The following is a 23,270-nucleotide window of genomic DNA, read 5'->3' on the forward strand; positions in this document are numbered from 1 at the left end:
TTGATAGAGAGAGCTACACCTCTGCCCCTATGATCTCTCCTGTTGCCTTGTCATAGCTGGAGTCCCACCAGGTCTCCGTTATCCCTATGAAATCATAGTCATTCTTGTTTAGCAGAAGAACCAGTTCCTCCTGTTTATTCCTCAAGCTGGTGTACAGGCGTGTAAGTGTCCCATTGGAGGCCCTAGTTTTTCCTACACATCATTCCGGGGCTGGGGTAGGGGTGGGTTCCTTTGAGTGTCTTAGCCTGCTGGGTTGCAATAGACTGTAAGCTGAATATGAGCTAACAATGCATCATGTCCAGGTTTGGTTCCCACATAAAAAGAAGGATCTGGACGAGTTGGAAAGAGTCCAGCACAGAGAGACAAAATGATTAGGGGCAGGGTTCAAATCACACTTTGACTCTTTGGAGGGTGTGCAAAAAAAAAAAAAAAAATTGGGCTGTCCCTCACAATGCCCTAATAAAATCAGAGACCCCCCCCCCCACCTCCAGGGTATGATTTAAAAATTGTATAGGGCGCTCATCTCTTATGCAGGGGAGGGCTGAGCCCTCCCCTCCCCCTGAGCTCTCCTGTAATTTGATCCCTGATTAGGGGCCCTAGGGCATGTGTAGACAAAATGGGGGCCCTAAATTGAAGTGGTGGGTTTTTAAAAACACCACTTCAATTTAAGGCCATTTAAACCCCTGTGTTGTGCATGCACCCAAACTTACCTGCCTCTCCAGTATCAGGGAGGGGAGGGTGAGCTGCTGATGCGTGCAGCAGTTCCTGGGCTGCAGGGGGGGTAGGGGGGAGGGGCTGGTGCTTTTCTGTGCAGCAGTGGTGGCTCCCCACAGGAGGCACCACAGCCACAGAGAGAAGCACCAGGCCCCCAGCGCAGCTCAGGCAAGCAGGCTGTGGGGGGAAGGGGGAAGAAAATCAATCAATCAGGCTCACAGTTGGGTTTTTTTTTCTTCTTGGACGGATGCTACCTTCCCAGGCTTCTGCCAGGCTGCCTGCAAGGCTTCCTGCAGAGCCTTGGAGCCTGGTGCTTTGCTCCACAGCTGTAGGGCAGTGCCCCAAGTCAGTTAAGGCACATTACATTGCCAAATTTGCTACAGTGGCTGGAATTACTGTGCAAAACACCGCCAACATGTGCAAAAACCAACACCATTAAAGCAGTGCAAAAGCTTTTAACCCACTTTAAAGTGTCATGCACACATGCCCCTCATTTACTCTACACACGGCCCTAGAAAACAACACTTATGTGGAAAGTCTGAAAGAACTAGACCTATTCAGTCAGAAGAGAAGACTGGGGGCTGGGTAGGGGTTGGCAGGGCCTGATAACAGTTTTCAAATACCTGAAAGGCAATTATAGAGAACATGGAGATGGCCTTTTGTCTGTGATGTAGGGGACAGGATTAGGAACAATGTACTCAAACTTCAGCAGCGGAAATTTAGGTTGGAGATTAGGAGGAACCTTCTGATTATAAGGATGGTCAAGCATTGGAACAGGCTATCTAGAGAAGTTGCGGAATGTCTGTTCTTGGAAATTTTCAAAATCAGTTTGGAGAGATCCTTGGTTGGGAAGATTGAGTTAGGGATGATCCTACCTTGAGCAGGGGCCTGTACTACATGACCTCAAGAGGTTCCTTCCAGCCATAATTTCCTATGATCCTATCATCCTAAAACAGTATGTAATTGGGTACTGTATAATTTACCCACATGCATGAGGAACCAAGTGCTTTAAATGAAAATAATTAATCACTTTTATAATCATTAACTCTAACTTGGGGGTAGCCAACCTACACACCTGTGGCACAGGCAGCCTCTATATGGCACACAGTACACTGGGGAAGGAGCAGGGAACACTCCAACAGATAGGACAGGTAGCAGAAAGCAGAGCAACAGATCAAGCAGGGGGAGGACATCAGAGTGTCACTTGGAGAGAATGTGGAGCTTAGCTGGTGGCATGCCAGCCAAAAAGGTTGGCTCCCACTGCTCTAGCCTTTTCTAACTTTAACATTTTTCAGCACTGAAGCTAATGTAAGTGATTCTTATTTCTTACATATACTTTGTCTCCATGCTTGTATTTTTGAAACAACTGAAATCAATCACTTTCTCAACTTCTAAGCATGTATAAGAATTATGTACAAAAGAGCAAGAGTTACCCTAAGGATATCTGGCTTGGTTCCTAATATTCTAGTCCAGACACGTTCTGTTCAGCCAATAGCTGATAGTTGCTCTAGCAAATCTGGAGCAAGTTCACCATCTTCTCAAGCAGAGCATAGGGAAGGCAAGGCAAGGCATTCATAACAGTGGTGATGCCCATGCATCCCAAGAGTGCCGGGTGGCAGGAGTGGCTGTGGGAGGACCCTCTCCAGTCCGTGGGACTGGTCGCGGTGGGGGTGGGGGGAGTGTCACCAGTCGCCCATGATCCATACAGGCTATTTTTTATAAAACTAGTCTGCCTTGGAGGAAAAAATCACATAGTGACCTAAATCCAAAGGACTGAGTTACAGTCTCAATATTTGGGTATTGGGTTTAAAAAGTACAATGACAAATTAAACAGACTGCATTTAGGACACAAAAAGAGATTAGGAAAGAAAGATATAAATGTATTACTTGGAGTGAAGAGCAGTAGAGAGCCATCTTCCAATTTTGATGTTTCCACCTTCAAAACGTCACTAGGAAGATAGGAAATCTAATTCTCCAATTATTATTTATCCACTGAAGGATACACTTCAGCATATGCTGCCTTTTATGTCTACAAGAGCATCTTAGATATCTACCACAGATATATGTGACACTATAAGTTAAACAACAAGGTCAAATACGGGCATTTAAGACTCTAGTTAGACATTCTGCTGGGTACATCCATATCCAAACACTGTTTTGAGCTATAAAGAGCTTCAAGATTATCTTACCTCTCCTATTGCACTCTGGCACCACAGCCTGGTGAAAAAATCTAATCTCCATGAAGTTGTCCTTTTAAAGAGCTGCATGAAAATCTTGTCTTGTTTTATCTTGTTAGTAGGGTCGGAAGGGACCTGAGCAGATCATCAAGTCCGACCCCCTGCCATGACAAACAACCCCAGAAAGGTGATTGTCTAGCCTTGTTTTAAAAGGCCCCCAAGGTAGGAGCCAGCACCACTTCTCTTGGAAGTTGGTTCCAGATCCTAGCTGCCCTGACAATGAAATAGCACCTCCTGATGTCTAATCTGAATTTACCCTCTGCCTGCTTGTGACCGTTATTTCTAGTTACTCCTGGTAGTGCTTGGGGGAACAGGGACTCCCCCAATGCCTGCTGGTCCCCTCTGAATAGTTTGTAACAGGCCACTAGATCCCCTCTCAGCCTTCTCTTGTGGAGGCTGAACAAGTTCAGGTCCCATAGCCTCTCCTCGTAGGGCCTGCCCTGTTGCCCCCGATCATGCAAGTGGCCCTCCTCTGGACCCTCTCCATGTTGTCCACATCCCTCCTGAAGTGTGGCACCCAGAACTGGACACAGTACTCCAGCTGCGGCCTGACCAATGCCGCATAGAGGGGGACGATCACCTCCTTGGACCTGCTTGAGATCCATCTGTGGATGCATGACAGGGTACGGTTGGCCTTCTTGACTGCCTCCCCACACTGCCGGCCCATGTTCATCTTGGCATCAATGATGACTCCAAGATCCTTTTCTGCCTCTGCACTGACGAGAAGAGAGTTCCCCAGCCTGTAGGTATTCTGCTGGTTCTTTCTCCCCAGGTGCATCACCTTGCCCTTGTCAGTGTTGAATTCCATCCCGTTCTCATCCAGCCACCCCTGTAACTATCTAGGTCCGATTGTAGCCTATTCCTTCCTTCTAATGTGCCCACATCCCCCCACATCTTAGTGTCACCAGAAAATTTGAACAGGGTGCTTTTTACCCCCTCATCCAAGTCACTGATGAAGATGTTGAACAGTGCGGGCCCGAGGACCAAACCCTGGGGGACCCCACTGCCCACATCCCTCCAGGTCAAAAATGACCCATCCACCACCACTCTCTGGGTGTGGCCCTCCAGCCAGTTGGTGACCCATTTGACTGTGTAGGTATTGACACCACAGTCCCCCAGTTTTTTAATGAGAACAGGGCAAGAGACAGTGTCAAAGGCCTTCAGAAAGTCCAGAAAGACTATGTCCACTGCTACCCCTGCATCTTAGGATTTTGTGACCTGGTCATAGAAGGCCACCAGGTTGGTCTGACACGACCTGCCTCTAATGAACCCGTGTTGGTTGCCCCTAAGCATAATCTTCCCTGCTGGCCCCTTGTGGACATGTGCCAGAATAATTCTCTCAAAAAGCTTACCCAGGATCGAGGTAAGACTAACTGGCCTATAGTTTCCCGGGTCGTCCTTCTTCCCTTTTTTGAAGATGGGAACCACGTTAGCCCTCTTCCAGTCCTCCGGTACCTCACCAGAGCACCACGAGTGCTCGTAAAGCCAGGGGGTCCCGCAATGACCTCAGCTAATTACCTCAGCACTCTGGGGTGGAGATCATCCAGACCAACTGATTTAAATACATCCAATCCCTCCAGAAGTTCCCTGACTAGATCCTCACTGACCCTTGACCTAGGTGCACCTTCCCTGGGGCCTGAGGGGAGCCAGTGGGGGGGCTGATCCAGTCCCTGTTCAAGAAAATGGAGGCAAATAAGTCATTAAATAGGTTAGCTTTGTCATCTGGTCTGAGTTGATAGAATTTATTTTTCAAGGAAGCCCACAAGACAGTTGCATTCCTTGGTCTTAAACAGAGATGTGGGACAGTGTATATTGCAACACAGAGTACTGCATCACTGAGCAAACAACCAATTTTGTGATCCATCCCTACAAGGATGTTTGACCAAAATGATGTAATGTTCTAAAAGTTGTTGGAATAAAGATAGGATAATCAATAAAACATGTCTTGACAAGTTTGATTCCACTGACAATCAGTGATATTACAGAGAGATTTCTGGCAAAGCTTGTGTCCAACTCTACCAAATAACAACGACTGATGGAACTAGACAGCCTGATGATGTTCATGATATGTGACAGCACCAAACTGAAGGGCAGTACAATAGCAACAGCACTAAGCATTATTTAATACAGAATTTAATGTGGATGATGACATGGCTGTCTAACACAAAATTCACTGATGTCTTAGACCAGCCACATAGGGAGTTTTGACAAGCTGTCATGGGCCAGATCAGCACCTCCCTCCCGCCCCCAATTCACTAAAATTTCCTAGATAGGATGCGGCCACAGGCAGATGGGGAGCAGTGTTTGGGAGTAGGATGGGCAGGTGAGGCTGAGATCATGAGGTGCAGTCGAGGGGCAGTGATAATGCAAGGCTAGGGCCTGGGGCACAGCTACAATTGGCAAACATGCAGGGAGCAGACTGCGACTCTGCCCCAGCCCTGCACTGTCACCACCCCAAGATTCAAGACCCACCCATCCAGCTGTGCACCCTGGCCACACAGCTCCTGGCTCCCAGGATCATGGGGCAGACAGGCAGGGATGTACAGGGCTGGAGCCTGAGGTAGAGCTGCAATCTGCTCCCTGCATGCCCCTGCCCTTTAGGGAGGGTGTGGGGGGGGGCAGGGAGGCTGCCTGGGTGCTAGGTCCTGGAGCTAGCAGGGGTAGAAGGGGGTATGGGGTGCATGCAGCAGAGCTTGTCCAGGTTGTGTGGTCTGCAGTTGCCTCCACAGTGCTCCACATCAGGCCTTTGGAAAAGGGCGGGGCATTGCTTCCCTTGTGCTGCCTCCAGATTGGTGGGCAGGCTCCACCAATCAAACAGCAGACCCTTGATCCTGAGACTCAAGCCAAGCTTGGAGAAGGTAAGCTTGCTACATGCACATTAAGGACACATACTGATCAGGACTCACAGATGTTGGTGTTGACCGTCTTAGTTTTGGGGCCTTCCTACTATACTAAGGATTGCTTGAATATCACAAGGATGTAGTGCCCTACCTAGGAGGACTAGGAGATATCAAAGTCTTTTACTGGTTAAGAAGTGATTGTAAATACCTCCTAACCAGTATCTTGTCAATCAGGGTATAGCAAGTGACTTGGAAGTTGACAACAGTCAAGGAATACAGAAAATGGGTTCAAATGATAATATGCAAAAGAAAGGAATAATCTCAGATGGTTCTAGAAATAATGCATTTATAAAGAGTTATGTTCTCAGGAGAACATTGACTTTGCATACCCTGGCATTTATTGTCTCTTGTTAGTTGGACTGACCAGCAAACTGAAGTGAATATAGGCTATTTGGTTTCTTTTCACTGACAAACCTGCAGCTGTAGGACAGAGAGAACTGTTCCTAAAAGTTGCAGAAGTTGGGTCACCATGTGGTAGTTGCAAACAGCTTTGAGCTCACATTTAATTTAACAAGGACCAAAGTCATCAGCCAGTAACTTGCAAGATTTTTGTGCTACCCACACTGCAATTGTGAAGAATGACTTCCTGCATCTTGTGAGTTCTACTCCAAGGGTTGTGCGCTGACAGATCAAATCAATACCAATAAGTATGGGTTTTTTTAGTCCTGAAAATAAGCAGTTTGCCAAAGGCACTATTTAAGTAGATCTGCAGGCATCAAATTAATTAATTAATTAAAAAAATAAAATAAAATCAAGGTCTCTACACCATTTCATGTTTGCCAGACTGTGGAAGTGATGCTCCCAGTAGCTGAAGAAAGTCCACCGCATTTCCTGAGGTCCCTCCTGACGTTCAAATAGTCTGACTAATACCAAGGTGCTGCAATGAGCCAGTTATTACAGCACCGAAGCCAAGCCAGCTATATCACAGGCATGGGTGATGAGCACATACCTAAATTGCTATTATACAGAGAACTAGAATGCAATCAGTGAGGTAAAGATGGCTGAGAAAGTGTCTTGCATTCAAAAGCTTGTCTAACTTTATCCCAACTACACAGCTCGTCCAATAAGAGTTACAATGTCCTTTGCATGATGGCTGAGAAAGCAGTTGGAGATCTACTGAAATCCCATATTATTCAGAGCTGGATACCAACTGACCACTGAGAGTTGCTAGCTGAAGAGAGGATGAAGCAGAGCATTGATCTGGGTTGAAGGAGCAAGAGCAACAGACACTACAGCCCATGTATCTGCCACAGGATTGCATGCAGTATTGCAGGAAATGCAATCAAAGCCTTTTTTTTAATTACAATTTGGCCTAGTGAGGCAGATACACAATTGTCACACCACTAGGCATCCTTCATTGACTATCTCCTCAGGCTGAGATGGCTAGATTGATTGGACTTGGATGCCCTGGCTGGATCATCAGTGAATCCAAAAGACTGACAGCAACAATGATACAAGTTTACATAATGCATGTAGTTCTACACATTGAGGATCTGAATTCTAGCACAGGCAGACAGAGGAAGGATTCTTTAGTGTTTAAAGACATTAGTCAGGAACATAGGAGACCTAAGCTCAATATTCACCTTTGCTCAGATTTCCTGCTTGACCTTGGTCAAGTCATTTGATCTCTTTGCATCTCATATCCCTGGCTGTGAAAGGGGAAAATGATACTTCCTTTATTTGTCTTGCCTATGTTTATTAACTTTTGAGGGCAGGAATCATCTCTCATTATGCATACAATACCTACCAGTGGGGCCCTTTTGTAATTTGGAGCCTCTAAGATATTATTACTGGGACAACTTAACTGAATTAATAAAAAAAAATAGATTGCTCAAGGTAAAACCAAGCAACTCTTCTGCTGGCTATTCCAATACATTAAAGTTTGCTAAAATATTAAAGGTAGAAATAGCTCTGGTCCACAGTACCCTTGAGGAACACATGCATTATCCATTCCAATCCTTATTAAACATTTGGAAGTCAGCAGATCAAGATTTCTCATTTTCTTAGATGCATTTAAGAGGCATTTGCCTGCCATGAACTGAGAATTAAGCCAACAAGGGGTTTCCAAATGAGAAGATTCAAAGTGTTTATAGCTTCCAATGGTACAAACTACTTTGAGATCTACTTCAATATCTGAGAAAGCTGAAGGGACAGCAGCAATTTATTGTCAATACAAGTCTGGGTCAACCAAAGCGATGGAAAATTACAGATTACGTAAAGTAAAACAAAAAGCAACGTGCAGACCCTCTAAACTTCTTGGAAACACAAACACTTGTTCACGTAATCATTGCAGAACTGCCAGTGAAAAACACTTTCCCCAAGTAATAACATTCTCTCTTGTGAAGAGGTATAATGTAATCAAATACAGACAGGCATGTTTCACCCTATCTTTATACTTGCCTTCTCTTGCCATAAAACCCTGAGCTACAAGAAATAGAGAAGTCAAATAATGAAAAAAAAAAAATTACATTGTTCATAGTCTCAGTGTTACTAACTAATCATCATTTCCAGTGACAAGTCACAGATTTTTTTCTGAGATTTTCATTTGTGTTCAAACTGCATGAATTTAATTTAAAATATAAAGCATGTGTATGCATACTACACACACATGTAGATCTGTATACTAATAATTTTACACCCAATTCTCCAATGCTTACTCATAAAGAGTAGTAGCTTGCTTCCTAGCCAGGCTCATCTCAATGTATGGGAATAAGTGCAGTGTCACACTACTCGATATGAGAATGCCAGAACTGGCCCTTTCAGGTAAGCCTAAAAGCCAGAACCAGATGGCTAAATTAGGGGCATAAGCAGAATTAAAGCACCTAAATTACAAAGGCAATCCTAAATAATTATATTCTGGGACCCATAAAATTCAGTAGGTCCCTACATTTTGGCCCACAGAGCCCTTTGCTCCAAAAATTAGGCTTCCACATAGACAGGGAAGCATCCCACCGTGAGCAGAAAAGCACATAGCTTCTGCCTCCACTTGGTCATTATCCAAAGGGGAGATAGATGACACCTTAGGTAGATTTCAGTCCCTGAAGGGGCTAAATTCAGTAGCCATGCTGTGAGCACACCTAATGCACACCAACAGCACTGATTTCAGTGCAAAGTACAGCAGACAGAGTTGCTGACATTCAAGAGCTGCCCCCAACTGCCCTGCCTCAGTCAAGGTGTAGCAAAACCCCAAGTTTTTCTTTTTCTCTTTTTTCCCCTTTAAATGCATTCCCTCCCCTTCCCCAATTTCCCCATTTCTGACTTTGTCTCTCCCTCTCCATTCCCTATAGAGAAGTATAAGTTGGCTAAGACATAGGATAAGCTTCATCATTTTATTTTGATAGCAAGTTGTATTTGTTTTGTTTTTTCTCCTTCTTTATATTGTATAAGTATTATGTTTATATTTACTTTTACTGTTCTATATTACCGTTTTACAGGTACTATATAATTTAGGCCTACATATGTAAGTTAGCATAAGTCATGTCAAGTTTCCATTTTTTGTCAAGTCTCCATCCTGTCTCCAGGCCTGGTTGTGTAACCCATGACTCACACCTACTCCTCCTAAGTAACTTGGTTCCTGAATGAATGGGGATGAATGAGGGTGCTTGAGAAACAATGGCAGTAGGTCTAAAAATAGCTCCCTCTGAATGACGAACGATCAACACCAATACCTGTGTTAGAAATATTATTAAAAATGTATAATGAATAGAGTGTTGTTAGAACTGCACAGTTTGTATCTCGTACCTGATAAGAGAAAAAAAACACTACCAAGGACTCTTTGTGCTAAAGTATCACTCCCTTTTTCCTCTTGGCTAATTTACTGTCTTTTTTCCTATACTTCCCCCAAGCATCCCTCTGCTTTCTCATGTAGATTACAGAGGCTGTGATTTAATTGGCTGTGTCCTTGAGAAAGAGAGGGGTTTGAACTTTTGGTAACCTGGAGAGCTTTCTAAGCATGCGTAATTAGCTAATGCATATATGCCTATCCGCCCCGCATACTTAAGTAGTTAATTATAATGCACATGTGACGGATGACATGACGTCATTTCATGTATGTTTGTATGAACCGGAAATGAGTTGTAAGAGTTCATGCTTCTGCACACGTGCCCAGGAGGGAAGGGATAAAAGCCAGCTAAGAGTTTTCCTCGGGGGCAGAGTGGTCTTTTGTCTTCACTCTGACCCTATTTGCAAATATATCCTTTGTGTTACTAACAATGTGTGCCTGAGGAATTATTATTTGTGAGCCTCCAAAACGAACCGCAATTTTCATATCACCTGGACCAAAGACCCAGCCCTTGGAACCACCTTCAGCATTCAAGAAACAAAAGATGAGGCAACCCACCATTGTGCCAAGGCTGCACATGCTCAGTAAGAACACCTGGAGCCCTCTGGAACAGGACTGGCCTTGCCTGGACAGGCCCTCCTCATAGGAGATCAGAGGTAGTCTGCCCAATAAAAGGGGTAGTGAAGACTGACTCCTTGGGACACCCTCTCCATCTGGACCAGCACCATGCCATACCACCTATCCACCCAAAGGCCCTGCTGGCAACCCCCCTCTGGACAACATCTACTGGACAAGGACCCCTTTCCAGCCTGGATAGGTAGTTATCACCCCCCCTTCAACCAAGGACTTGGACTCCGCTTCTCTTCCATACCTGGAATCCAGCCCCTCCACTGAGTCTCCTTCTCCTGGTGTGTGTGTGTGAACTAATAACTTCATGGGGCTGTGTAGTATGTTGTCTGTGTAATAAAACTGTTATTTAGACCCCTAAGTTGGGTTTTACTTTTGTAGCAGCATTTAAAAAATGGACCCACCTGAAAGAATGGGAAGGGCTGCCTGGCAGAGAGAGACAGAGTTTGTCCCAGCAGGGCCACTGTAGGCTCTGAGGGCAAGTGAAGCTGCTTTGGAGGCAGCCCTGTTGGAAGTGGGAGGGGTGATGTAACCCCAGCGAAGTTTTGAAAGAAAGCCTTTAGCAAAAGCCCGGGAAGGGCTCTGGGCTGGGATTGGCTGAGAGGCTTGGATAAAAGCGGGGGAGCAGTTTTCCTGCGGGAGGGAACAAGACAGAGAGAGAGAGTAGGGCTAAGGGGCAGGCTGGAGACCAGAGGCCGACTCTCAACACAGCGATTCCTTGGAGAGCCCCTAGGAGTGCCCTGAGGAGCAGCAGGAAGGGCTGCCAGGGGAGAGATACAGTATCCAGTTCCTCTCTCCAGCCCCCCAGCCTGCAGAGGCAGGGTCAGAGCAGGGCTGACTCTGTGGAGACTCCAAGCCAGGAAAGACCTGCCTGCAGCCTGGTGAATGGCTGGGTGAGCACAACAGAGCTGGGGGTGGGGGGGAGACTGCCAGAGTCTGCCCTGTTTTCCGTGAGGGGCTCCAGGGGCAGGAAAAGTCCAGGGAGGGGCTGCGTTTGCCAGGCTCTGAGGTAGGAGAGTTGCTATAGCCTGCAGCTCAGATACTGCTCCCTGCTTAGCCAGGGAAGGGGATGAAAGACAGGGGAAGGCTGTCTTTGCAGGGACTGCAGAGGAGAAGCTGCTGCCCGGTACCCAGAGACCCTTGCTGCCTGGAGACCCCAACAGCACGGAGACGGACACCAGCACCAGGGAGTGTCCACAGACCACGTGCAGGGACACAGACTGTTCCACTCCCTGAGACACCCTGCCAGAGGCAGTGCACATGGGATCCCTTGGTACTGGGTGCAAGTGAGAGACTGTGTAAATAATTTCTTGAGGGTCTATTAGTTGGTATATCAAGGTGTTTATTTAATGGTTATTTGTTAGGTTGTAAATAATTAAATCTTGTAAATAGTTTGAGAATTGTCTGCGAGGGTGCTTGCAAGGGGAGGCTCTCCACTCAGGGGCACTGCAACAGCTTCCAAGGGGGGCTGGGCAGGGCTACTGGCTACCAGGTACCCCAGGATCCCACTATTCAGATGATGGTGCGTGTTGTGCGGCACCCAGGGTTGCACTTTATTATGGTTTGGCCCTACTCCAATCTCTGCCCTACTCCAACCTCTGCTCCTCTAACTTCTGTCTCATTTCTCCTTCTCCTGCTTCTGTCTCACTGCCACCTCCAACACTTGTCCAGAGCACCTTTCTGGTGCCAACCCCCCCTGTTTTCTTTGCCACTGTCTTATCCCCACTGCCTTTTCCTTTTCCCCTGAGCAACTAGGTTTCTGCCTCAGTTTCTTACCTGGCTGTCTCCTCCTCACCACCACTTATCCCCCACCTCTCCACCCCCCCACAATATCTCAGCTGTCTGTTTCAGTTTCCAGCTCCAGTCTACCTTATGTAAACCCAAGCCTCAGTTTCTCAGTCAGCTTCTCTGAGTCAACCGGTTCTAATCCCAGTTCTGGAAACTTTCACTCCCTACACTTTAACTTTCTCTCTCTCACCTGAACCTTCCCCCAGGTACCCCAAGCACACACATACACACTGTACCATCCAAGTTAGGAACTTACTTGTGTGTATGTGTAGATGGGTTGTATGTATGTGAACTGGGGGGGGTGTATATACAAGTCATTGTGTGCATAATATACGAATTAGTGATCTGTCTAACTTTTGGGGTGTATAGTGTATGTGCTTGAATTGGTGATAAGTATGCATGTGCCTAGGCTGGTTTGGATGTGTATGTGCCTGAGCTGGTAGTGTGTGTATGCACCTAATTGATTTTGTGTGTTTGTATATGTGCAATTGTGTCACACCCTCCTGTCTAACAGCACAATATTGAGATCCTGAGAGTTGGCCTGACCCCAAAGGGCAACAGCAACACTGTTGCTGGCATCGATACATGCTTTGGCATGCAAGCCCACCTAGCTGTGGGGGTGTGGGCTGCTCAATAAAGTTTTTCGCTATCTCCCACCTGCCTGCATTCTAAGGGGTGGGAAGGGGAGAACTCAGGAGCCAGGGGAATATAGCTGGCCTGGGTGGGGGGTGGGGGGAGGGCAGCTAAACAGACAAGATGGACACATTAGAGCCTCATTCTAAACAAACATGGAATCTTCTTGGAAAGTGATATTTCCTTTACTTAGAAAGAAAGAGTGCAGAAATAGGGGAAAAACAGACAAATTACTGAAAAATATGACTGATAAATAGTCTCTCTCTGGAGGCAGGGGAATTACAAATATATAACTAATTTCCCATTCCTCAGATGTATTTATATTTGTCATCTGGAAATCATACTAGGCTCAAAACATGATTTATATTACTTTATTTTCTTGCCATACTTGTTTTTCCTTCATTTTACCCCATTTGAAATAATGACAAATAAACATTTTGAAGCAATCAATGTGCAAATGCTTGACTGTGTAAATGTTCATTTGCTCTCTGGACGTTTCTGTTTATTTAAGTACTGGCATTTAACACTCTAGAGTACATAATATTCTTTAGTCAATGCATCTTATAAAAGATTTGGCACCTCCACTGATCAAGCACAAACAAATTGAAACTGTAACTCCATTTATTAGCAGCACTACTTGTTTTACATTGCAATGTATAAATGATGCATTTGTGCAACCCTAGAATATCTTGTTTCCTGCATTACTTCAGCATGCTTTGTACTGCAACATGCTATAGCATGAAGGGAAGAGAGAAGTGCTAGCTGGGCTCTACATCTTGCTGTCATTTTCTTGCTACTGCTAATGAGTCCTCTAAGTATGAAGACTCTGAGACAGTGGTAATTCAGCCTCATTCTGAAACCAACTTTTTGAGTCTCTTAGGAATTCCTGTGTTTCAGCAAGGAACAGATCCTGGTAAAGAGTACAAAAGATGCTCTAAGAATATTGGAGGATGAGACCATCAGGAGAAAAAATAGAAAAGAAAAATAACTACTCTTTGAAATAGTCTCCATCTTCCTAGCTCTCCAGGGAGGTAAGCAGATGTACAAGAATACAAATCAAACAAGGTCTTCAGAGAAATAGTTCCTGGTAAGTGTTTTTACCTAAGGTGCCATTAGGCATCCTAGTCTGTGACTGAACAGTTTGAAGGGAATCTCCACAGATTCAAAGATTTTTTGATCATGTTAGGAAGAAAAAAAACCAAAACTGTTGTGAGGCTGGAAATATTAAATAGGCTATAAACAGCCAGACTTAAGACCACAAGGTCTTACAGTTGAAGGTGGCTGTACTGCAAGACAAATAAAAGTTTGCATAAACTCCGACACTGAGCCAGCCACTTGCACAGCAACCTAGAAGATGTCTTTACCTAGGCAAGGCTCTTTAACACATACAGCTTTGGGCAGGGAGTCTCAGTTTTGGCCAGCTCAGAGTCAGAAGCAAGGTGTTCCTGTGTGTGGTTTAGAGGGAAAAGACCACTACTACAATATAGCTGGTTCACATCACTCAGGAGTAATCAAACTAGAGAGGGAAAATAGACAATCAGTCTTACCTTACAAATATCTCTAAGTAGTTCAGGTATTTGGAGGGGATAAAGCATTCAGTTTCTCATAATCATTGTGCTTCCAGGTCTGGGAGCCTCCTGGCTTCAGCTCTCTTTTGGGTTAGAAGAAAGTGAATTACTACAGTCCTGTGGTGTAACTAAACAGTCCATTTCCCAGGATCTTCATTGTCTTCTAGCTTTCTCTCCCCAGGCTAGGAGCAAAGAAGAAGAACATTTCCTTCTTCCTTAGAAAACCACAAAGCTGCTTCCCCTTCCTGTGTATACAGCTGTTTTGGTGAACCCAGATGGGAATTCTTTCCAGAGACAGCAGCCTGAGTGCTCCTTAGGGATGGGAAAGCTCTTTGGTCTAGCTCCCCTTGCAAAGCATGAACCCCTTCCTTATCAGGAGGTATCTCCATTAACTGCATCAGTGAAGAAGCAGCACAAGTATTAGCACAGGTTGCACATGTCCGCCAGAACCCTAGGTACTGCTTACTCAGTGTTTAGATGCCTTGAGTTAGCTAGATTGGAGATAGTTCACTTACATCTTTCAGTCATGCCTGTTACTTGTGGTAGAAACCAGTTTGAGGGCAGTCACCACTCTTCAAAGGGCCCAAAATCTTTAAGAATTGGGGGAATTGTGGCCAATCTCAGCATAGGGAATTCAGCTCCAAGTGTGGGGAACCAGTCATTGTGGCATCTTTAGAGAAGAAAAGCTGTAATTTGTTTTTTAATAGCTTTTACAGCTGCAGCATCTCTGGTGCTGAAATTCAGAGTTATTAATCATCTACACTGATCAGAAAGCTTAAAATTAGGTCAGAATAAAGCAGTTCAACAAGTTTTATTTTTACTGAATGCTCTCAAGGGTACATTTTTGCATAGGAAGTGAATACACAGATCTTACTTACTGACAATAGATGTTATGTAAGCAAAATTACTATAGTGTGGGTATCCTCAGAGACAGTTCTACACACGTATGCAGAAATCAGTAACACTTCCTTTTCACAGTGCACAAATAGCATGTAATTACTGTTTATGTCTTTGGCAGTTACTTAGGGCCCAAATATTCCACTTCCCAATCTCACAGAAAAATTATTTTGGTAGAATGATTTTATTAATCTCTAGGGATTAATGCTCAAATTCTACAGGAATGGTTTTCAAACTTCTGAGTGCAAGAACCTCCTTTTCCAACCCAAGATTACTGTTCCATCTAACCAGGAACAAGCTGGCTTTCTCCTATTTAGTTATAGGGAAGGATAACGAGATAAAGAATCACAGCCCCTGTTCTATTGTGATGAGGTTCATGCAAGTAGATAGACAGAACCTACGGTCAAAATACAGAGTTTAAGGACTGTTGCTGAAAACAGGATCATGCAAATCCCAAATTTGTATTTTTCAGCACCTGATAAGGTTTAGGAATGACTTCAGTTAAATGAAGAATTCAAAGGAAAGTTCTGCCATTTACTTACAGGACCAAGATTTTAGCTTAATTCTTTTTAAAACTATTTCACTGAAAACAACCAACAGCTGTCTAAGATATGAAAGGAAAATCTAAACATTGCTGCTCTGATTTTTATAATCTGCACCCAGACCTTATAGCAGCAGGGGCTTATTAAATTAATATAACACAATAACCATAACAATTCGTGGAATTATGATTTGTATAGCTCACAAAAAGCTGCTGTCCAGTATTACTAAAGAATACCAAAGCATACTAAAATGTCAGGCTTTGGTAAACAAGCTATTAATACTAGATGGACTCTATCAGACTCTGCATCTTAACAGAAATGACACAATGTATAAATAGCATGCATCACATAAATATATTTGTGCATGCTCTAAGCAAACAGCCCTGCGCTAAACCAAAGTTAAACTGCTAAGTACACCAAGAAAAAAAATCGGTAATAATATTGCATTTTCTTTTCTAAGTTACTAATTGCCTATCATTTTAATCCATTATAAAAGGTCATTATAGTTTTGCTGTAGGTACTATTCTGAGCCATTCTAGAAGTTGGTAAATTTTGCAGAGAGGAATAAATGTCTTTCACAGATTTATGTGTAGGTATGTTCTTCTGTTGGGAATTCCCTTGTTCATTTGTGCAATCTTGTGCCTCCTGCAGAACTCCAAAGACAGTGTCTTCATCTAAGTAAACACTGATATTTGCTATGAATGCCATAGATTAAAAAGTAATTTACACAAGGATAACCTGCAATAGTGTTATTAAAATATATGGGGAGAGAGCTGGATGACCATAAAAATGGTGGTTCTGTTTCTGAAGTGCTGGCCTACAGGTTATCAGCTCTAAGCAATACTTGCAACAATGTGCAGCAATCACCTACACAGCAAATTTGGAACCACCTTAGCACTCGAGATTACTATCAAGTTTATTGTAGTAATTCCTAATGGAAAACTGGGAATGGGGCCTCACTCTGCTAGGTACTGTACAAACTGTGAGTGGTGGATTGTCCATGTTTGGAAGCACTTACAATTTGAATGGGTAAGATAGACACAGGATGGGAGAAAAGGGGTATAATCCACAAGCACTATGAATAAGATGTGCCAAGCATTGTGTTAGCTTTATGTTTCTCTATTCCAAGCATTGTGTTAGCTTTATGGTTTTCTATTTGGTGGGTTTAATCAGAGATGAAAATTGAAAAGGAAGGAAGAGCGAAGGACAAGGCAGATGGGGGAGTGAACAGGGCAGATCAAAGTAAGAGGGTCAGGTGTGACATGAAACTGAGGTGAAACATGAGGGAGGGAGAGAGAAGAATTTGGAGCAAAAAGTCAAGCACCAGAGGGTATGCTTCCTAACTTAGGAGTGGATCAGGACCAGTGGGTTTGCAAGGATGTCACTGAAGGCAGAATTGGGGAACAGTTTACAAGACTTGCTGTTTAAGATTCTTCCTTGTCACTTGCTTCTGAGTGTGTTCTGCATACCAAACACTCCCAATCACAAAAGCAAGTGAAATCCTTTAATGCTAATGAAATCCAGATGCTATATTTATTATTTCACCTCTGCTACTTCTGAAAGTAGATATTAAAATACTTAAGCAATGCCTAAAGCAGCACTTTACCTTGTCAGCTATATTAAAAATATTATTTAAACAAGCATTCAGGTTTAAAAAATAGGGAGAAAAAAAATCACAGTGCTACTCAAAAGTGTGTAATGTGCTTTTCCTTAAGCATACTGTATAAATTACAATTTCATCCACTGTAACTATGCATGAGTCTAAGATATAATTTCATGTCTCCTTAAACAATTTGTTTCATATGACATGGTAGTTATAGCCAATTAATAAGATTTTCAATAAATATTTTAATTGATGCCTAATTAACCTGCCTTGGAATTTAAGTACATTTATAACTGCTGCTAAGGGGACATTTCTAAACAGTACAATAATGGCATTTTACAGAAATGGGGTCCATAATAGTAGTGTAATTATACTCCTAGCTGCAATGTGCATAATTGGTAATCTTGTAGGTTAATTCTGCCTGGGCTGCACTCCAGTATTCAGCAGTAACAAGTAATTACCAGCGAGACCTCCCCGGGACAGTAGCTCACTCTTGCCTTCGTATGCATTTCTTTAGTCAAACATTAATTCCAGAAAAACCATACAGGAAAATGAGGCTGGGCTTGAAAGGGTAATTCCTAATTACAAAAATGAGAGGGATAATCTAGATCAGTGGAGTAAGAACCAAACCAAAGAGACACTGGGGGGGGGGGTGAATCACAGAATCATAGAAGTCGGGTCGGAAGGGACCTTGTAGATCTTCAAGTCCAAACCCCTGCCTGGGCAGGAGAAAAAACTGGGCTCAAATGATCCCAGCTAGATAGGCATCAAGCCTCCTCTTAAAGACCCCCAGGGTAGGAGCGAGCACCACTTCCCCTGGAAGTTGATTCCAGATCCTAGCCACCCTGACAGTGAAGTAGTACTTACGGATGTCTAATCTAAACCTCCTCTCCAACAACTTGTGGCCGTTATTCCTTGTTATGCCAGGGGGCACTAGGGGAAACAAGGTCTCTCCCCCCTAGAAAGGGGGGAGAGAACTTCTGGTCCCCCCCTAGTGAATTTATAGACTGTCACCAGGTCCCCCCTCAGCCTTCTCTTGTGAAGGCTGAACAGATGAAATTGGGCCCTAAATTGAAGCAGTAGGTTTTTAAAAACACTGCTTCAATTTAGGGCCAAGTAAACTCCCATGTCGTGCACACACTCATGCACTTACCTGCTTCTCTGGTGATGGGGAAAAGGAGGGTGAGCTGCTGGAAGGCAGAGCAGTCCCTGGACTGTGGGGGTGGGGAGGGCTGGTGCTTCCCTCCACAACAGCGGTGGCTCCCCCCACAGGAGGCACCTGCCCACAGGATACTCCACTCAGGCAGTCCTGGGGGGGCACCGCAGTTGCGAAGGGAAGCACTGGGGCCCCATGCAGCTTAGGCAGGCAGGCTCCAGGAAGGAAAAAAAAAGGATTACTGCTTTATTTTCTCTTGGGCAGAGCCTGCCTTCCCAGGTTGCTGCCAGTTGCCTGCACGGGCTTCCTGCAGAGCCCCTGGTCTGCACAGAACCCTGTGCTTCGCTCTGCAGCTATAAGGGTGGGAGGAGTTTTAGTTTGCTGCACCCCAGGTCATTTAAGGTGCATTATGCCTCTGTATTTGCTACAGTGGCTGGAATTAATGTGCAACACACCACCAACATGTGCAAACACCAACACCATTAAAGCGGTGCAAAAGCATTTAACCCACTTTAAAGTGTCGTGCACACATGCCCCTCATTTCGTCTACACATGGCCTTAAGTTCCACTTTAAGTACCTAATTTCTACCTAGGTGGCTAAGGTTGTGAACAAATCTAACACTTTTACCAGTAGTAAATTATACTTGTATAAGCTCTTTAGATACAACTGTTATGTCTGTCTGTTCCTATCCTGCTATAAGTGGAGGTGAATTGCTGTAACCTCCATCAGTACCTTGTTTTTTCACGCCATACTTTCCCAGACACCAAGAGTTGGATCTAGAGCAGTGGTTCCCAACCTTGAGTTGCAACCCAAACGAGGGTCATGGGGGCAATGCCAGCAGTGCCACACAAACGACGAGCTGCACCATGTGCCGGGAGCTCCCCTGCCCCTGGGCCACTGCCGCCACCATGCTCCGTTCCCAGCAGTGGGTCATGGCAAAAAAAGGTTGGGAACCACTGATCTAGAGTTTGCACATGCCAGAATTGCTCTAATTGTGACAGGGCTGATCAACTCAGTGTCATCTAAGAGCCACAGAGATTCAGAAGCTAGGCATTTCCCCATCCTAGTCCCCAAATGGACTTGATTCAGGAAGTTGTGGCTGCCATTTTCTTATCCAATGGCCCAGTGGTTAGGACACTCCTTCAGGAAGTGGGTAACCTGAGTTTCAATTCCCTTCTCCGAATTAGGAGGTTCAAAGCCATGTTGCCTTCAGAAGTGCTCTAATTACCTCAACTAGTCTTGTTGGGGGGAAGCAATCTCCATCCCTCCTGCTAATGCTGTCCCACATTGTGGAACAGGATTCCAGATTCTTTGGGCCAGAGGAAAAGAGCCTTTAGCTTAGTGGTTAGGGCATTCACTTGGGGTTTGAGTGAGGGAAGTGATTATTCCCCTCTGTTTGGCACTAATGAGGCCACATCTATGTCCAGTTTTGGGTCCCTTGCTACAGAAAGGATGTAGAGAAATTGGAGAGAGTCCAGTGGAGGGCAATGAAAGTGGTTTGGGGGCTGGGGCACATGACTTCTGAGGAGAGGCTGAGGGAACTGGGCTTATTTAGTCTGGAGAAGAGAAGACTGAGGGGGGATTTCATAATAGCCTTCAACTACCTGAAGTGGGGTTCCAGAGAAGATGGAGCTAGGCCAGGGGTGGGCAAAATGGTGGATCTGGCTGGTTACCCAGAGAGCTTGTGGACTCTCCATCCTTGGAGTTTTCTAAGACCCGGCTAGACAAAGCCTCAGCTGGGAGAATCTAAATGGGGGTGGTCCTGCTTTGAGCAGGGGATTGGACTAGAAGACCTCCTGGGGTCTTTTCAATATTTTCTTTCCTAATTTTCTAGGATTCTGTGATTTTAAAAGAAATGTAGAGAAGAATGCATGAAGAAAGGTTGTACGTAGGTCACCTACTCTCAGGAGAGAGTTCCAGACTGTGGATCACATGTGGATAGCAGCACTTTCTTGTAGCCCTGGGTGAAGAGTCTTAGCCCTAGAGAGGAGCAGAGGATCCGATACCTCTGTCTTTAGTGTTTCATATTCATCAGATCTAGGCTAGCAATGTGCCACTTATTTCAGCTCCTATTCTGAAGCAACCGACTATAGTTCCCTCCAGACATTGAAGGGCAAGACCAGATACATAAGCAGGTACCTAAAAGTTAGGTGTTGCAGTGTCCAAATGCTTTGGTGGATCTAACCCTAAGAACAACCTTTATATCGCAGCAAGTAGGCAGGATGAAAATTAAGGGAACTCTGGCACCTTACTGCCATGTTAGCACTTACATCCTAAAGTGAGATTCTCAGGAACCCTTTCTAAGCCTGGAGACACCTGAATTGCTTGGGCACCTAAGTCTCCCCCCAGTAAAGTTCTGTCAACATTTAAGTTTCTGCCATTGAGTCTGCACTCAGTACCATGCTTGCCTCATCTAAGATGGAGTCCTAATTCTCCACCCCCACAACTTGTTAGGCCTGATTGCTAAGCATGCTCTGAGCCAAAGACAGAATAGTGAGGGAAAGCGCTGGCCCTACTCCAGCATTACAACACTTCTAAGAAAAAGGATTGACCTGGGTTCAGCAGCTAGCTCCAAATGTATGGCTGAGATCCCCCAGTGGACATAAGAACCTCTCCTCAACTGGGAGGTTAGTGCCTAACTCTTACAGGGTGCCATAGCTTAGCAACTAACTAGTTTAGCCAGCTCCTCAGTAGCAAGCTGGATTTTGTGAATCCTATTACTCTTCACACAGATTGCATAGAAGACTAAGCCCCTAATTCAGAATTCTGGATTTTACTAACATGGAAGGGCACCCAAGAATTAGGCATTGCTGTGCTAAGCCAAAACAAACCTTATAAATCTAGCCCCAACTTGCTTTAATCCCATTTGCTTCCCAAGAGATAATATTTCTGCTCTGTCACCTGGATACGCTTCCTCTTGATTTAAAAAAGTATGGTATTCATGCAACAGAATACACAAACAGACCTACAGTTTCTGTCTCTTTCTCCCCATGCCCTCTTTTAGTTCCTTTGCAGACATTAGGACTGTCCAACAAGCAGAAACAGCACCCACTGCAGATGTCAGTGCTCTTCTCCATTATGGAGAGCGCAGAATTTGGCCATTTGCATTTCTACACATTCTTATATTTCCATGGCAATACTTTCATTTATATTATCTCAATATTATCGCCAGCCTCTCACTTATATTTTTCCAGTCACCCTCCATACCATAAACAAGGGCAAGGCCCAAAGGAAAAAAAAGTTTTTCCTTTATGTAAGGAACCAAATTAGGAGGAGAGGACACAAAGGAGTAGGAGTTTCTCATAAAGATCTGGGGGAAGGGATCCCCTCTGGTTTGATTACAGAACTCTTATTTACACATATCTGACCTTTTCCATTTATTCTGTGCTCACTCATTATGCAGAATTATCAGTCAATAACATCAGCAGATATTTACCCTACATGGTTATGTTTCAAGCTCTGAGCAAGGCATGCTATTTACTGCAAGAGGGAAGCCACTTCCTCTTTGAAGAGAGAAAAAGAGAGGATGAGGGGAAAGAAACATTCTTTGGAAAAGAGTCACTTTTTAGAGGAAATGAAAACTGCTAGAAAACTTGTCTACCATTTTCCTGCATCAAGTAATAACAATGTAGGAGTACGTCTTGCCCTAACTTGTACTATCTGGGGACGGTCAATTAAATGACTGGTAATGAAGACAATTCCCATTTGTTCTATATAATCAGACTGCCCATCTGTGGTGTGAACTCAGTAATGATTCCACCAAAACTGCATGCCTGAGCAATGAAGATAATTTCACATCCTTTGTCATGTAAAAAACCATATGGGATTCTGATGCATTTCAGAAGCAATTTTTTAAAAGAATTATGTTAAATTTCAGGTAAATATGAAATGCAAACATTCGTAAGACACAATGTATATACAAATAGCAATTGTATGCACATAATTATTGTCAAATTATTTCCTCCAGTTTTGCATCTGGTAATATTGAAATACATTTATGGCTATTTAAGCCCAATTCTACAATATAAAACAATTCAGCATCAGTAATGTGCTATCATGTCTGAAGTTCTACACTCTCCAGATATACTGCCAGCTATGAAATACCAAAAGCACTGTCTATGAACCATAAAAATAAGAAGTATGGCTTTTCACAATTCCTTGGCCATGAAAGTGGTTATTACATAGCTTGTCATGCAGTGCATTCTGTAGCAGAGAAAGGAAATGTCAAATATAGAAGTCTACTGGCTCCATTAATGCTGAGCCTGGTGTCTAAAATGAAAAATAATATAATCAAATTTAATGTCTTTGGCTTATGTCTAAAGGCTATGCTCTTAGTGTTGAGCTTCTAGTAAGGTATTCATGTGGCATATCCCTACTCAAATGTAAAATACTATTAGAAAACAAGGTGAAGGGAAAGAATTCTAGTATGAATCATAGGAAATGAACATTTCAAGTGTCTTAAACTAGAAAAAGAGTGTCAAATTCAGTATATAGGGTGAAATCCTGACCCTTTCAAAGTCAATGCAAGTTTTGCCATTGACTCTAAGGGGGCAGGGATTCCATGCACAGAGCACTTCTGTTCAAGAGTAGGATGCAGAGAGTAGGATGCAGACCAATGGCTGGAAGTTGCAGCACATAACATTTAGATTAGATATCAGGAAAAAAAATATTCACTATTAGAACAGTGAGGCAGTGGAATAGACTGCCTAGAGAAGTTGTGGAGTCTCCATCACTGAAGGTGTTCAAGAAGAACCACTGGTCAGGAATGGTATGGGTGTAGCTATGCCTGTGTTCTGCTATGGGTATTTCCCATGCTTCTGGGT

The 23,270-nt window shown here is 44.1% G+C and overlaps 1 protein-coding gene across 1 annotated transcript in view; it reads right to left on the reverse strand.

The window, feature by feature from the left end:
• The window catches only part of LOC149865860 (uncharacterized), an 88,336-nt gene extending 73,927 nt beyond the window's left edge, over window positions 1–14,409 (reverse strand). Inside the window, exon 1 of the mRNA XM_090042559.1 lies at window positions 14,228–14,409. The gene's annotated coding sequence lies outside the window, so the exon portion shown is untranslated. The remainder of the gene's footprint in view (window positions 1–14,227) is intronic.
• Window positions 14,410–23,270: the final 8,861 nt, after the last annotated feature.

Source organism: Crocodylus siamensis, chromosome 4 (genome assembly GCF_052110815.1).
Source record: "Crocodylus siamensis isolate JL-2025a chromosome 4, ASM5211081v1, whole genome shotgun sequence".
NCBI classification, from domain to species: Eukaryota; Metazoa; Chordata; order Crocodylia; family Crocodylidae; genus Crocodylus; species Crocodylus siamensis.